This window comes from Mustela nigripes, chromosome X (assembly GCF_022355385.1).
Source record: "Mustela nigripes isolate SB6536 chromosome X, MUSNIG.SB6536, whole genome shotgun sequence".
In the NCBI taxonomy this organism is placed as follows: Eukaryota; Metazoa; Chordata; class Mammalia; order Carnivora; family Mustelidae; genus Mustela; species Mustela nigripes.
The window spans coordinates 74,427,063-74,438,485 of record NC_081575.1 but is presented as its reverse complement, the minus strand read 5'-3'; positions in this window follow the sequence as shown (position 1 = coordinate 74,438,485).

Here is an 11,423-nt window from a genome sequence, read left to right as displayed (position 1 = left end):
TCCTGGACAACAGCCCTGGCAAAAGCAGCCACTGGAAGCGGGTTCCCTGGCCCAATATTGCTCATGGTTTTAGTAGCACTGGAATACAGAGACAAGTGGGAGCTCATGTGACCCCTGAGACTGTGGCTGGGAATGTGCTTTGCCAGTGGGAGGTGGCAGAGGAGTCTGTGTGCCCTGGCCCACCCAGAGGGGAACAGATTGAAGCTTCTCTCTGAGACGAAGTTCTGGGTGCAGTTTGTTTTATTCTAAACATTTGAAGAACCACCAAAAGCCACCAAGTGGGGAGGGGACAAAAACAAAAAAGAAAAAAAACCTCCAGAGAACAAAAGCCTGAATAACCAGATTCCTCAGAGCCCAGCGCCTTGATAGAGGGCAGGAAGACTCAATCAAAGCAAGACTGCCTGAAAAACCACACAGCAGTCCCCTAGTCCAGAAAGCCAGACAAAAACCAACCAATCAAACAACAACAACAACAACAACAAAAAATGAGAGGACAACCACAACAGGGTCCCCCATGAAACTGCAAACCCCAAAATCAGGGGAAAAGAAGATATTAAGCTCCTGGTATTGCCCAGAAACCTGTATATTTCACAGATACAACTTTTATTTTTAATTTGTTCACACTATTCTTGTTCTTTCTACTTTTTAAGTGTTTTTTAAATCTATTTACCATCACAGCAAGAGGTTCAATACAACAAATCCCATACTAACCTTTTTTTTTAAAGATATATTTATTTATTTATTTGACAGAGAGAGATCACAAGTAGACAGAGAGGCAGGCAGAGAGAGAGAGAGAGAGAGAGAAGCAGGCTCCCTGCTGAGCAGAGAGCCTGATGCGGGACTCGATCCCAGGACCCCGAGATCATGACCTGAGCCGAAGGCAGCGGCTTAACCCACTGAGCCACCCAGGCGCCCCCGTACTAACCTTTTAAACTGAACTTTTTTTGATACAGGGTGCACCTTGCCTGGGTCATGGTTAATACATTCAGCTATGCATCTCCTCAGCCATCTCTCACCAAAATGACTAGAAGGAGGAATGCTCAACAGAGGGAAAATTCAGACACTGGGCCCTCTCCATAAGAGCTATTGGATATGGACATAAACAGTATGTCAGAAAGGGAATTCAGGCTAACAATTATCCAGGCAATGGCGAGCTAGGTTGGAGAAAACCATTAATGATAACATGGAATCAATTAGGAAAAAAGGGAAAGCCACAAGAGAGGAAATTTAAAATGCTATCAATGTGTCCCTATCTAATCTAAATTCTCTAACGGCTAGGGTAACTGAGGCAGAAGACAGAATTAGTGATCTAGAGGACAAACTGATATAGAAAAAGGATCGGGGGAAGCCTGGGATAAACAGCTTAGAAGCCATGGAAACAGAATTAGGGAGATAAATGATGCCATGAAACATTCCAATGTCAGAATAATTGAAATCCCTGAGGGGGAAGAGAAAGAAAGACTACAGGATATAGGTGGACAAATTCTCCATGAAAATTTTCCCAATCTGGTGAATGGAACCAGTTTTCATGTATTAGAGGCATAAAGGACTGACAACAAGATTATAGAATCTAGTAAGGCCTTGAGACATCTGATTGTGAAACTGATGAATTATAATTTTAGACAGGAACTCTTAAGAGCAGGTAGGGGGAAGAGATTCCTTACCTACAGAGGAAAGTCCATCAGAATAATGTCAGGCCTATCCACAGAAACCTGGAAAGCCAGAAAGGGCTGGCCAGATGTGTTCAAGGCACTAAATGAGAAGAACATGCAGCCAAGAATACTTTGTCCAGCAAGGCTGACATTCAAATTGAATAGAAAGATATAGAGCTTCCAAGACTGTCATGGTTTAAAACATGTGACCACCAAGTTGGCACTGAAAGAAATATTAAGGGGGGCTCTATAAGGGAAGAAAGAGCCATAGCATGTCATAGAACAGAAAATTACAGAGACAATCTATAGAAACAAGGATTTCAGAGGCAACGTGATGTCAATAAAAATGTATCTAATCACTCTTAACATGAATGGCCTAAAAGTTCCCATAAAATGGCACAGGGTTACAGATTGGAGAAGACAGGATCCATCCATATGTTGTCTACAAGAGACCCATTTTGAACCTAAGGATAAATCCAGACTGAAAGTGAAGGTATGGTGAAGCATCTTTCATGCCAATGGGCCTGAAAGGAAACCTGGGTAGTGATGCTCATATCAGATAAATTAGATTTTAAACTAAAGACTAAAGTCAGAGATAAAGAAGGACACTACATCATTCTTAAAGGGTCTCTCCACCAAGAAGATGTAACAATTGTAAATATTTATGCCACTAATATGGGAGGAGCCAACTATGTAAGAATTGTTAATCAAGATAAAGAGTCATATTGATATGAATACATTAATAGGAGGGGATCTTAATACGCCACTCTCAGTAATAGACAGATCATCCAAGCAGAAAATAAATAAAGAAACAAGACCACTGAATGACACATTTGACCAGATGGACCTCATAGAGATAAAAAGAACATTCCACCCTAAAGGAAGAGAATACTCATTCTTCTCGAGTGTACATGGCGCTTTCTCAAGAATAGACCACAAACTGTGTCACATATCAGGACTCCACCAATACCAAAAGATTGAGCTTATTCCCTGAATATTCTCACATCACAATGCTTTGAAACTGAAGCTCAGTCACAAGGAAAAATTTGGAAGGAACTCAAACACCTGGAAGCTAAAGACCACCTTGCTTAAGAATGTTTGGATCAACCAGGAAATCCTAAAAGTCCTTAAACAATTCATGGAAACCAATGAAGTGAAGACACTTCAGTCCAAAAATCTATGGGATACAGCAAAGGCAGTCCCAAGGGGGAAATACATAGCCATTCAAGTCTCCCACAAAAAAAAAAAAAAAAAATGGAATTATCCAGAATACACCAGCTGTCTTTACACCCAAGGAACTGGAGAATCAACAACAAATTAATTCAACCCCACACACAGAAAGGGAAATAAGATTAAAGCAGAGATCAATGAGATAGAACTAGAGATACAGTAGAATGCACCAATGAAACTGATGCTGGTTTTCATAAAGAATCAATAAGATCGATAAACCATTGGCCACACTAATCCAAAAGAAAAGAGAACTGAAAATAAAATTATGAATGAAAAGGGAGAGATCATAACTAACACCAAGGAAATAGAAACAACCATCAAAAGTTATTATCAACAGTTATATGCCAATAAGTTAAGCAACCTAGATGAAATGGATGCATTCCTGGAAACCTATAAACTTCCAATATTGAAACAGGAAGAAATTGACAACCTGAATAGACCAATATCTAGTAATAAGATTGAAGCAGTGATCAAAAACCTTCCATAAAACAAGAGCCCAGGACCTGACAGATTCCCTGGGGAATTCTACCAAACATTCAAAGAAGAAATAATACCTATTTTCCTGAAGCTGTTATAACAATAGAAACAGAAGAAAAACTTCCAGACTCTTTTTATGAAGCCAGCATTACCATGATCCCCAAACCAGGTTAAGACCCCACCAAAAATTGAATTTCAGACCAATATCCTGATGAATATTGATGCCAAGACTCTCAACAAGATCCCAGCAAATAGGATCCAACAGCATATTAAAAAGATTATCCATCATGACCAGGTGGGATTTATTCCTGGGATGCAGGCATGATTCAACATTCACAAATCAACTGAAGTTGTAGAACAAATCAATAAGAGGAGACTGTAGAATCACATGGTCCTCTCAATGGGTGCAGAAAAGGGTTTGACAAAATCCAGCACCCTTTGCTGATTGAAACGTTTCAAAGTATAGGGATAGAAAGAACATTTCTCAACTTCATAAAATCTATGAAAAACCCACGGCAAATATCATTCTCAATGGGAAAAAGCTGACGGTCTTCCCGTTGAGATCAGGAACTGGGTAGTGATTCTCATATCAGATAAATTAGATTTTATAAAGGGTTCCCATTCTTGCCACTGTTGTTTAACATAGTACTAGAAGTCCTAGCAACAGCAATCAGACAACAAAGAGAAATAAATTGTATTCAAATTGGCAGTGACGAAGTCAAACTCTCTCTCTTTGCAGAAGACATAATCTTTTATATGAAAAATACAAAAGACGCCACGTACAAACTCTAGAACTGATACAGGAATTCTGTAATGTGCCATGATACAAAATCGATGCACAGAAATCAGTTGTTTTCTTATACACTAACAATAAAAATACTGAATGTGAAATTAGAGAATCAATTCCATTTACTATAGCATCAAGAGCCATAAGATACCTGGGAATAAACCTAACTAAAGAGATAAAGGATCTGTACTTGAGGAACTACAGAACAGTCATGAAAGAAATTGAAGAAGACACAAAAAGATGGAAGACCATTCCATGCTCTTGGATCAGAAGAATAAACATTGTTAAAAGTCTATACTGCCTAGAGCAATCCATACTTTCAATCTCATTCTGATCAAAATTCCACCAGCATTTTTCAAAGAGCTGGAACAAACAATCCTACAATTTGTATGGAATCAGAAGAGACCCCGAATTGTTAAAGAAATTTTGAAAAAGAAAAACAAAACTGGAGATATTACGTTGCCTTATTTTAAGCTTTACTACAAAGCTATTATCACCAGGACAACATGATACTGGCACAAAAACAGAAACATAGAAGAGTGGAACAGAATAGAGAGCCCAGATATGGACACTTAACTTTATGGTCAAATAATCTTTGACAAAGCAAGAAAACAAATACATTGGGAAAAAGACAGTCTGTTCAATATATGGTGCTTGGAAAATTGGACAGCTATGTGTAGAAGAATAAAACTCAACCATTCTCTTACACCATACACAAAGATAAACTCGAGATGGATGAGAGACCTCAATGTGAGGCAGGAATCCATCAGAGTCCTAGAGGAGAACATAGGCAGTAACCTCTTCAATGTCAGCCACAGCAACTTCTTTCAAGATATGTCTCCAAAGGCAAAGGAAACAAAAACGAAAATGAACTCTTGGGACTTCATCAAGATCAAAGCTTCTGCATAGCAAAGGAAATACTTAACAAAACAAAGAGGCAGCCCATGAAATGGGAGAAGATATTCTCAAATGACAGTAGAGACAAAGGGCTGATATCCAAGATCCATAAAGAAATCCTCAAACTCAACACACACAAAAAAGATAATCACGTTTAAAAAAAAATGGGTAGAAGACATGAACAGACACTTCTCCAAAGAAGACATACAAATAGATAACAGAAATATGAAAAAATGTACATCATCATTAGCCATCAGGGAGATTCAAATCAAAACCACCTTGAGATACCACCTTACACCAGTTAGAATGGCCAAAATTAACAAGACAGTAAACAACATGTGTTGGAGCGGATGCTGAGAAAGATGAATGCTCTTAAACTGTTGGTGGTAATGTAAGTTGGTGCAGCCACTTTGGAAAACAATGTGGAGATTACTTAAGAAATTAAATATAGAGCTTCCCTATGACCCTGCAATTGCACTATTGGATATTTTCCCCAGAGATAGATGTAGTGAAATGAAGGTCCACTGTACCCCAATGTTTATAGCAGCAATGACCATAGTCTCCAAACTATATAAAGAATCAAGATTCCCTTCAATGGATGAATGGATAAAGAAGAGATGGTCAGTCCATATATATTATGGAGTATTATGCCTGCATCAGAAAGGATGAATACCCTGCCTTTGTATCAACATGGATGGGACAGGAAGATATTATACTAAGTGAAATAAGTCAAACATAGGAAGTCAATTATCATATGGTTTTGCTTATTTGTGGAGCATAAGGAATAACACGGAGGACATGGGAAGATGGAGAGAAGTGCGTTGGGGGACATTGGAGGAGGAGATGAACCATGAGAAACTGTGGACTCTGAGAAACAAACTGAGGGATATGAAGGGGAGGCGGGTGGGAGGTTGGGTGAGCCTGGCGGTGGGTATTATGGAGGATATGTATTGCATGGAGTCCTGGGCGTGGTGTATAAGCAATGAATTCTGGAACACTGAAAAGAAATTAAATTATAATTTTAAAAAGAAAAGAAAAGAAGTGTTTTTCAAACCAAATCAGTAGATATTTACATTCAGCCTGAAATAAGGAGAAAGAAAAATTTGTAACTATGTCAGATTTTTGTTAACACTGATTTTATTAAACGCATAACACCTTTTTGTGATGCTGTTAAGGTTTGATACACCACTGGAAAATCTTTCTGTGAGAGCATTTTATAAAGTAGCCTTTGACCAGGCAATTATGTAGAAAATGTAAATTACCGTTAAGAAAACTACTTCTCTGGACTTCAGATTTAAATCTAGGAAGATTGTTCTGACTTTCTCTTAATTCCCAATGTGTAAGATTTGATCTCCGTTGTACCAAATCCTTTTCTTTCCCTTGGACCTCTCTCCCAGAATTCTATTTATGATACAGGTAGATAGGATTCCAACCGAATCTGGTTGCTCTTTTCTCAGAGCTGCCATTTGATAAAGACATTTAATAACAAACAAAAAGGAGACTTGGGTTAAGCCTTAATTTTTTTTCCTAAGAGGTTATTGTGTTTTGTTGGTTGGGTTGGTTTTTTTTTTGTTGTTGTTTCAATTTTTGGACTAAATTTAATTTAGTTAATATAACATATTATTAGTTTCATGGGTAGAATTTAGTGATTCATCAGTTTCATATAACCCAGTGTTCACTACTTCAAGTGACATTCTTAATGCCCATCACTCATTCCACATTCCAGCCACCCACCTCCCCTCCAGCAATCCTCAGTTTGATCCCTATAGTTAAGAGTCTCTTATGGTTTGCCTCCCTCTCTGTTTTTATCTTGTTTTATTTTTCCTTCCCTTCCCCTATGTTCATCTGTTCTCTTTTACTGGAATTCCACATATGAGCGAAATCATATGGTATTTATCAACAGCCTTGAAAACAGACCAGCCTTTAAAAGGACAAGCTAAGGATCCTCTACAACCCCAATTTTTTCCCTTGTCCATTATGTCTGTTTGGTATCACCTCTCATGTGAATAAATGGCTTAGCTTTTAGGTGTCACCAGATATAAATGACAATGGAAAAGATTTGGATTTGAAAGGACCCCTTTGTTTGTTGTCCTTATAAAGGCAGGTCTGTTACAAGGCTTTTTATGGTTTCATAGAAGCTTTTCTAAGTAAAAAAAAAAAAAAAAAAAGTAATTTTCAAGCCATAGAGAATATGTCCTCTCATTCCCTGCATATGAGACTGACTGTGCCTTCACCTTGAATAGGAAGTGTTAGTTTTGTCACCAATCACAGCAGTCCATGTCTCCTTTAGATGTCAGTGCAAGCATGTTACATGCTCTGTGATTTGTGACTTGCGTTCACAAAGCAAGTGCACTTTGAAGGCAGCTGTCTAATTTAGGCCTGTGTGTTTTGCTGGGACTAAATAAAAACAGGTTCAGAATTTGTCCAGTGTAAAACCAACAGTTTCCATTTTAATCCTGGTGCCCTGTACCCTGGTGTATTCTAAGGCTATTGGGGTGACCCCAAAGTATCCTTTTTTTCCAAAGTTCTGTTGCCTTTCAATTGTTTTCTTCTTTTTTTACTCTGATTCTTTAGAAAGCCTATATTAATACTCACAGATTCCCAGTTGTGGAGAAGTTAGGGGGAGGGCAGGAGAGAAGATAGAGTAATACAGAAATACACCTGACTTTTGGAGACATATCTTGAAATGTTGCTGTGGCTGATGTTGCAGAGGTTACTGCCTATGCGCTCCTCTAGGATTCTGATGGATTCCTGCCTCACGTTGAGGTCTTTTATCCATTTCGAGTTTATCTTTGTGTATGGTATAAGAGAATGGTCAAATTTCATTCTTCTACACATAGCTGTCCAAATTTCCCAGCACCATTTACTGAAGAGAAGGTCTTTCTTCCACTGGATATTTTTTCCTGCTTTGTTGAAGATTATTTGACCATAGAGTTGAGGGTCCATATCAGGGATCTCTACTCTGTTCCACTGGTCTATGTGTCTGTTCTTGTGCCAGTACCATGCTGTTTTGGTGATCACAGCTTTGTAGTAAAGTTTGAAATCGAGCAACTTGATGCCCCCAGTTTTGTTTTTCTTTTTCAACATTTCCTTAGCAATTTGGGGTCTCTTCTGATTCCATACAAATTTTAGGATTGTTTGCTCCAGTTCTTTGAAAAGTGCCAGCGGAATTTTGATCAGAATGACATTGAAAATATTGATTACTCTAGGCAGTATAGACATTTTAAGAATGTTTATTCTTCAGATCCATGAGCCTGGAATGTTTTTCCATCTTTTTGTGTCTTTGTCAGTTTCTTTCCTAAGTGTTCCGTAGTTCCTCAAGTATAGATCTTTTACCTCTTTGGTTAGGTTTATTCCAAGGTATCTTATTGTTTTTGCTATTATAAATGGAATTGATTCTCTAATCTCCCTTTCTGTATTTTCATTGTAAGTGTATAAGATAACAACTGATTTCTGTACATTGATTTTGTATCCTGCCACATTACTGAATTGCTGTATGAGTTCTAGTAGTTTGGGGGTGGAGTCTTTTGGGTTTTCCATATAGTGTATCATGTCATCTGTGGAGAGAGAGATTGACTTCTTCACTGCCAATTTGAATACAATCTATTTCTCTTTGTTGTCTGATTGCTGTTGCCAGGACTTCTAATACTATGTTGAACAAGAGTGGTGAGAATAAACATCCTTGTCATGTTTCTGATCTCAAAGGAAGGCTCTGAGCTTTTTCCATTGAGTATGATATCTGCTGTGGGTTTTTCATAGATTTTATGAAGTTGAGGAATGTTCCCTCTATCCATATACTTTGAAGCATTTTAATCAGGAATGGATGCTGGATTTTGTCAAATGCTTTTTCTGCATCCATTGAGAGGACCATGTGATTCTACTGATGAAGTCCCAGAACCTAAGTCAGGTTCGGTGGGGTGAGGAGGTTCGGAGCCGACGACTAAAGAAACAATTCTTAAGACATCGTTGGTGCAAAAGGTGATTTATTAAAGCACGGGGACAGGGCCCGTGGGCAGGCAGAGATGCGGCTGCCCCGCGTTGTTAGGAGTGGTTGGTTATATACACAGGAGTTGGGTAGGTGAGGACAAAGGGGTGTTCAGAAGGGCTATTGGGGCAAAGAATACTATCAGGATATTGAAGGCTTAGTTGCTATCAAGTAAAGACAATTGAGAGTCTCCTGGTGGAATGTTACATTCCTGCTATCAAGCATCCTTGTTAATGAGATTTAGGTTTAAAAGAAATTCAACTTTATTCACTTTTCCTTCTACTTCCACCTCCTTCGGTTTTTTATGGAGGGTAGGGTGACATTAGGGCTTGAGGAACTGAGTTCTGTGTCTTTGGAAATTGGGCTATTGATAAGGTAACTTCTTTGTTGTAATCTCAAGGACATTTGTAAACCAAGGGAGACTCCTGTCGTGCAGGATTTTGATCTCAGCAAGTTAACTATTTATCATTTTATGGCAGTCAGGGGTGCCTGAGGAATGCTACACATATGGAGGGGAGCGGATGAAAGGGGGGGTGCAAGGCGCCAGCTCTTGCTTTGTCCTCAGCCAGCCTCCTGCTCCCTCATCACTACTGTCTTATCTTATTGATTTGTTCTATAACTTTGACTGATTTGTGAATGTTGAACCATTCCTGCATTCCAGGGATAAATCCCACCTGGTCATGATGGATAATCTTTTAATGTACTGTTGGATCCTATTAGCTAGGATCTTGTTGAGAATCTTGGCATTGATATTCATCAGGTTATTGGTCTGAAATTCACATTTTTGGTGGGGTCTTTGCCTAGTTTGGGGATCAGGGTAATGCTGGCTTCATAAAAAGAGTCTGAAAGTTTTCCTTCTGCTTCCATTTTTTTCACAGTTTCAGGAGAATAGGTATTATTTCTTCTTTGAGAGTTTTGTAGAATTCCCCAGGGAATCTGTCAGGTCCTGGGCTCTTGTTATTAGGGAGGTTAGAATCAAAACCACATTGAGATAACACCTTGCAGCAGTTAGAGTGGCCAAAATTAACAAATTAATAATGAATACACATTGGTCCAAAACCTATAGGATATGGCAAAGGCAGTCCTAAGGGAGAAATCCCAGCCTCACTCAAAAAACTGAAAAATTCAAAATGCACCAACTTTCATTACACAATGAAGGACTGGAAATTCAACAACAATTAAGTCAACCCTGTGCACAAGAAGTGAAATAACTAAAATTAGAGCAGAGATCAATGAGTAAGAAATTAGAAATACATGGGGGGGCAAGATGGCGGGGGTGTAGGAGGAGGCGCCTTTTCAGCCGGTACCCCAAAGTGAGCTGATTACCTACCACAGAATTCCATTCACCCATGAAATCAGCCTGAGATCAGAATCATACACGTCTGGATCTCTACAGGGGCAGAAGATGCCAGTGGGCAGGTAAAGCGGAGTGGGAAGGCGGACTGATATCGGAAGATAAACAAAAGGGGGAGGGAGCCACCAGAGATGACCTATTGGAAAGTAATACCCCAATATGAGCGAGAGTGCCCTGCATCTGGGGACTAGCATTAACTTGGAGACTGGTTGAAATCACTCCAAAAGAGCAAAGGATCGTGAGGGGAAATTGTGGGAATCAGGGTGGCTAGGAACAAGGGCTTAAGTTCCAGTTCCCAGGACAGCCTCCCCTGCGCTAAGGCAGAGAGAGTGTGGCAGAGAAACCAGGTCTTGCTCCCTAAGCCACCAGCGCCCCAAGAATGCATGGCTTCTGGCTCCTGTGAGGCGGTGGGAGCCATGCGGGTCGGCAGAATGCCCGAGACCTACTACAAAGCCTAAGATATGCATGCACATCCCTCATGCTCCCCTGAGAGAGTTACAAAGGCCCAGAGCTCTTTGACCCGCTCCATTGTTTCAAAGCCTAAGCCGCACGCCCCAAACTCTCCCCTGACAGAGATGCGCAAAAGCCCACCCTGGGGCTTTCGGACCCTCACCCAGTTCTCAGTGCCTGAGACGTGGGCGCGACCCACAGCTGCCCCTGAAAGAGGTGCACGCAAGCTGGGCACTCTTAGACCCAGCAAGACCAGGCACACCAGGCACTCCCAGCCCCAGCCAGCGGCAAAATCTCAGCATGCCATTGCTGCTTGGAACCCATCTGGTGGTCGGGAGCTCCCAGACAGCTGACACTGCCTTGGCTTAGGGTACAAGCAAAAGATCCTGTGCCCCCAGGGTCTGCAACTCTGAACCTGCTCTGCCAGTGGCCAAGGGGGAACTTATTTAGGCTCTGCACCCAGACTGAGGCTTCTCTCTGAGAGGGAGATCAGGGTGCGGTTTGTTTTCCTCTAAAACTACAAAAAACATCAAAAGCGGTCAAGGTGAGAGAAAAAAAAAAGTGAACAAACATAAAAACCGCCAGAGAACA